The 6,000-nt window shown below is 41.5% G+C and overlaps 1 long non-coding RNA gene across 1 annotated transcript in view; it reads right to left on the bottom strand.

The window, feature by feature from the left end:
• Nucleotides 1-1,591: 1,591 nt before the first annotated feature.
• Nucleotides 1,592-6,000, bottom strand: part of LOC133569712 (uncharacterized) — a 70,063-nt gene continuing 65,654 nt past the window's right edge. The window contains exon 4 of the long non-coding RNA XR_009809859.1: nt 1,592-1,697. This is a non-coding gene — a long non-coding RNA (uncharacterized LOC133569712). The remainder of the gene's footprint in view (nt 1,698-6,000) is intronic.

Here is a 6,000-nt window from a genome sequence, read left to right as displayed (position 1 = left end):
TTTTTAGTTATTTGTATATATTTTTTTCCAAATAGTTCAAGAAAGACCACTACAAATGAGCAATATTTTGCACCGTTATAAAATTTTATAAATCAGAAACTGATGACATAGTGCTGTATTTTACTTCTTTTTCAACCAAAAATGCTTTGCTCAGATTAGGGGGTACTTGAATTAAAAGGTTGAGAACTACTGACTTAGAACATGATGTAAGAGGATCAATTTGTTCCAAGGTAATCATAGAAGTTTCTTATTAAACTTTTGTTTTCCATCATTGGTACCCAAAAATCCCCCAAAAACTGTTTAGATACAGAGGTGGTGACCCTCATGAAGTCATGCATGATCAAGTCCAAATTTAGTTTGAGTTTTGAGGCATAGTTTTCCAGAGAACATTTGTCATCATTAGGTTTCGGTGGATTTTTTACATTATACAAAGTATGAAAACACTGGAATACTAATGATTATTATATTAAGCTGCAGGGCAAATTATGTTTAGTGTTACGGCGCGGAATCGAACCCGTGTCTCCTCGGCGGCTGGAGCTGCGTGCGCCTCTGCTGACAGCGCACTCAGACACGCCCTCACTCGTGCTGAGTGCAGCACGCCCACGCAGCAAGGAGCCTGCAGTCTATTATCAATCTACTCACCTGGTACTGATGACGGCAAGCCCAATAAAGGACCAGTGGACCCAAGGATTGGTGCGGGAACTTAGTTTGCAGATGGTGAAACTACTCCTCCTTACTTGTTGCTTATTTCCTTGTGTTATTCCTGATCCCTGTTTCTCCTGCTCTTCTCACAGTGTGGTGTCACCACCGCCGTTTCCCTCCTGGCTCCCATATTTGCCTTCCTGGATCCCCGACCTCTGTTTTGGACTTTGGACTCGCTCTCCTGCTTTTGACCCCGCTTCCGCCATGGACTTCCCTGCCTGCCTCGCCCCTGTCTAGTGAAGTGAAGTGAATTATATTTATATAGCGCTTTACGTAGTGAAACCCAGTATCTAATTTTTACATTTAAACCAGCGTGGGTGGCACTGGGAGCAGGTGGGTAAAGTGTCTTGCCCAAGGACACAACGGCAGTGACTAAGAAGGCTGAAGCGGGTATCGAACCTGCAGCCCTCAAGTTGCTGGCACGGCCGCTCTACCAACCGAGCTATACCGCCCCGTACAGTCTACACCACCTCCAACACTTTGGTAAGACACTTCGGTTAATTTCCACACTTAGTCTTACACCATACACTCTTGAGTCTTTCTCACACTTCTTATCCTTGCTTTATTGTTAGTATTGTTTTGTAGTCTTATTATATATATAAATACTTACTATATATATATATATAATAAATTATTGTACACTGCCAGCTGGTGTTAGTCTGCCGTCATCTCCCTTAGTTAAAACATAACATTTAGTGCTTTATTTGTCTTTTACACATTAAAATGGACAAAAGCCAGGGATGTCCTGTTTTTTTATTGTTTGTTGCCACGCAAGTAGACAGGGTTAAGGATACAGCAGACTCACCTCAGGCCCCCTTTACCTTCCCGGGGGCCTGGGGGGAGACCTGCCTGTCACTCACCTTGTGGTTACGCATCATGGCTGACAGAGGCACAAAGTGGGAGCCAGGTGCTGTAGCAACAGTGGCAACATCATCACCAAAAAAGCCCATCCTGAGCATGACATCTTCCTCCGAGCCCAGCAGCAGCTCTCTGCTCTGTGGAAGAATACAAAAAATATATATATATATATATATATATATATATATACATCATGTTCACTGCAGGGGCCAGTAGCAACAAAGTGTCATTCAGCATTAGTAGGTAGGTCCAAAATAGACTTTGTGGACAATTCCCCTCAAAATCTACCCTATGACACACATTGCAATAGAGTTGTTGTCAAATGTCAGTCAGGCCAGGGTGGTTAAAAATTCCCCGATGTAATTTCTAAGTGAATAAAAGCATGGAGTGTTTTTTTTAAAGGCCTACTGAAACCCACTACTACCCACCACGCAGTCTGATCTGATCAGCGGAATCTGGAGGGCTATGTAGGATTTGCCAATCTTCCCAACCAGGTGTATCGCAAGTCGGTTAAAAGAGGCTTTGAGTTTACATTGATGGTTGTCGGTGAGTCTGGTCTTGGGAAATCAACACTTATAAATTCCCTCTTCTTGATGAAATGAAAACAGTATTAACTCCAATATACAATTGCCGATTTTCAGCTTCTCATTAAACTGAAAAAAATTGTCCACGATACAGCTCGGAACTGTTTCTATGTCCATGGAACTGAACTCTCGCGGCTGTGTTGGAGCCACTGTGGATTGAACTTTCACAGTATCATGTTAGACCCGCTCGACATCCATTGCTTTCGGTCCCCTAGAGGGGGGGGGTTGCCCACATCTGAGGTCCTCTCCAAGGTTTCTCATAGTCAGCATTGTCACTGGCGTCCCACTGGATGTGAATTCTCCCTGCCCACTGGGTGTGAGTTTTCCTTGCCCTTTTGTGGGTTCTTCCGAGGATGTTGTAGTCGTAATGATTTGTGCAGTCCTTTGAGACATTTGTGATTTAGGGCTATATAAATAAACATTGATTGATTGATTGATTGATTGATAGTTTATATATCAATGATGAAATATTAACATTGCAACACATGCCAATACGGCCTTTTTAGTTTACTAAATTGCAATTTTAAATTTCCCGCGGAGTTTCCTTGTGACGTCTAGGTGGCATTGTGGCGTGTGTTTGTGTTCTCGTGGTGCAGCGGAGATGGAACACAGCTTAAAAGGTAGGAATGATGATTTATTTCTGACTCCAAAAACAAACTAATAACAAAAACACTTGCACTATAGACAAACCAACAGAACTTAGCATAGGAGCTAGACAGAACAGAAATTGCTAGTATCTAAACTAGGGACAAGGAAATAAACAAAATAGCCTGGAAGCTAAACGAATAACAAAAGTACTTTACCACAACGCGGGAATGAGACGTCATCTGTTGCGTGAGGCAAACTATAGTCCGAGAACGAATGACAAACAAGGGCGGTTTTAAATAAGGAGATAATTAATCAAATCAGGAGGGTGACGACAAACAAGAAACAGGTGACACTGAATGAGTAACCATGACAACAGAAACCAAACAGGAAGTGCCACCGGGAACCAAAGATGTCGAATACAACGCAGGATGATAACAAAACAGAAACAAAACCAGAATATGACATGGTCCAAGACGTGGAGCATGACATTCCTGTTAAACGTCGCGTGTTTGTGACGTTATTGGTTGGAGGGGACATATTAACCCAGCACCACTAACGGCTAAAAGTCGTCTCGTTTCATCGCGCAATTACACGGTATTTTAGACATCTGTGTTGCTGAATCTTTTGCAATTTGTTCAATTGATAATGAAGTCAAAGTAGAAAGATGGAGATGGAAAGTGTTTAGCCTTTAGCCACACAAACACACGGCCTTTCCTTGTTTAAAATTCCCAAAGGTGAAGCTCCACTATGGATCAGAGCGGTCAAGCGAACATGGATCCCGACTACATGTCGACCGACAGTTTTCGGTGAGAAAATTGTGGAAATAAGTCGCCTCTTACCGGAGACATCAGCGGAGCTTCTGTCCTGCTGCAGCTTCTTCGTGACTTCCCTCAGAGACTGGCGTCAACACACCCGTGGACACACCCCTCCGACTATCAGGTACTATTTAACTCACTAAAACACTAGCAACACAATACAAAGATAACGGATTTCCCAGAATTATCCTAGTAAATGGGTCTAAAAACATCGGAATCCGTCCCAATGCAATCGCGTTTTGTTTTTTTTTTACTTTTATTTTTCTAGTCCTTCGCTATCAATATCCTCAAACACGAATCTTTCATCCTCGCTCAAATTAATGGGGAAATTGTCGTTTTCTCGGTCCGAATAGCACTTTTTGTTGGAGGCTCCCATTAGAAATAATGTGAATATGTGAGGAGCCAACAAACAGGGCTTTTCTCTTAGCACCGAAAGTTTATAGCCTTTAGCCACACAAACACACGGCCTTTCCTTGTTTAAAATTCCCAAAGGTGAAGCTTCACTATGGATCAGAGCGGTCAAGCGAACATGGATCCCGACTACATGTCGACCGGCAGTTTTCGGTGAGAAAATTGTGGAAATAAGTCGCCTCTTACCGGAGACATCAGCGGAGCTTCTGTCCTGCTGCAGCTTCTTCGTGACTTCCCTCAGAGACTGGCGTCGACACACCCGTGGACACACCCCTCTGACTATCAGGTACTATTTAACTCACTAAAACACTAGCAACACAATACAAAGATAAGGGATTTCCCAGAATTATCCCAGTAAAAAACTAATTTGTAAAAAAAACTCCTGTGGATGTACTACCAGTCTGTGGTTGCCAGTGTTCTGTTCTTCTAAGAAGGACAGCTCCAGACTTGAGAAACTGATCAGGCGGGCCGGTTCTACAATGGGAATGAAACTGGACTCACTGGTGACGGTGGCAGAGAAGAGGACTGTTGACAAAATAGTGAGCATCCAGTCACCCTCTGCATAGCGTTATCAGTACCCAGAGGAGCCTGTTCAGTGCTAGACTGCTTCATCCCAAGTGCAGGACTAATAGACTCAAAAACTCCTTTGTCCCACACGCCATTAGACTGTACAACTCCTCTCTGGGGCGGGGAGTGGGGGATACTAGGATGACGGGGGATGCAAAACAATAACAGTGCAATACGTTTTCATAACATGCTCACTACTGCCTACTTTGTCTTGTTATAGTCTTATTTTACTGTTATATTTTTATTCCCATTGTTGCTTTTTATTTTTTATTCTTATTGCACAATTTCTCTATTTTGTTTCCATTTAAACCCCCATTATTTACTTTTAACTTTCATTTAAATTGATCTCAACTATGTACACTGCTGCTGGAATTTTAATTTTCCTGAAGGAACTCTCCTGAAGGAATCAATAAAGTACTATCTACCCATCTAGTAAATGTGTCTAAAAACATCCCAATTTTTTATTAACTTTTTTTTTCTTTTCTAGTCCTTCACTCTAAATTTCCTCATCCATAAATCTTTCATCCTCGCTCAAATTAATGGGGAAATTGTCGCTTTCTCGGTCTGAATAGCTCTTGCTGCTGGAGGCTGACATTATAAACGATGTTCAGATGTGAGGAGCCCTACAACCAGTGATGTCACGCGCACATTGTCTGCTACTTCCGGTACAGGCAAGGCTTTTTTATTAGCGACCAAAAGTTGCGAACTTTCTCGTCAATGTTCTCTACTAAATTCTTTCAGCAAAAATATGGCAATATCGAGAAATTATCAAGTATGACACATAGAATGGACCTGCTATTCCCGTTTAAATAAAAAAATCTAATTTCAGTAGGCCTTTAAATGGTCAATGAAAGCATTGGTTTTTACAACCTGATTGGTCCCAGTCACATGACATAATAATCAATCAATCAATCAATGTTTATTTATATAGCCCTAAATCACAAATGTCTCAAATGACTGTACAAACTATTACGACTATTGTGTATTTTTCATGAATAAAAAAGGTTTAGTTTTAGCAAATTGTCACAACTACATAGGCATTTAACAGACATTGCACACAACGCATGTGACTCATCACAATTAAACCTAAGTTGTAGCGTTATCGCCCTCTACTGGTCAAAATTGAGCGCTACGCATATTAAACTAGCTTTGATCGCCCAGAGTTACTCTCGGACATAAAAAACAAACATCACAATGTCAGGAATTTCCCTGCAAAACGGAAAAAATATATTTATACACAAAGTTGACTTAGAATTGTTTGACCAAGTTTCGTGTTGAAGCTTACGGTGTCCGCCAATTAAAAAGCTCCTACAGGAAACAACGACTGGAGCACTAGAAAACTCATACTTTGTTATCCAGTCTGTGTTAAAGTCAGATTTTTGCCATTTATTTACATTTTTGGAGTCAGTCTTCTTCTAATCATCCAAATGACCCTTTCATTGTGACACATTGTTGCCCCCTGTGGGGTGGTGGGA

This window comes from Nerophis ophidion, linkage group LG15 (genome assembly GCF_033978795.1).
Source record: "Nerophis ophidion isolate RoL-2023_Sa linkage group LG15, RoL_Noph_v1.0, whole genome shotgun sequence".
Classification (NCBI taxonomy): domain Eukaryota; kingdom Metazoa; phylum Chordata; class Actinopteri; order Syngnathiformes; family Syngnathidae; genus Nerophis; species Nerophis ophidion.
This window is presented reverse-complemented; position numbering and strand designations above follow the sequence as displayed.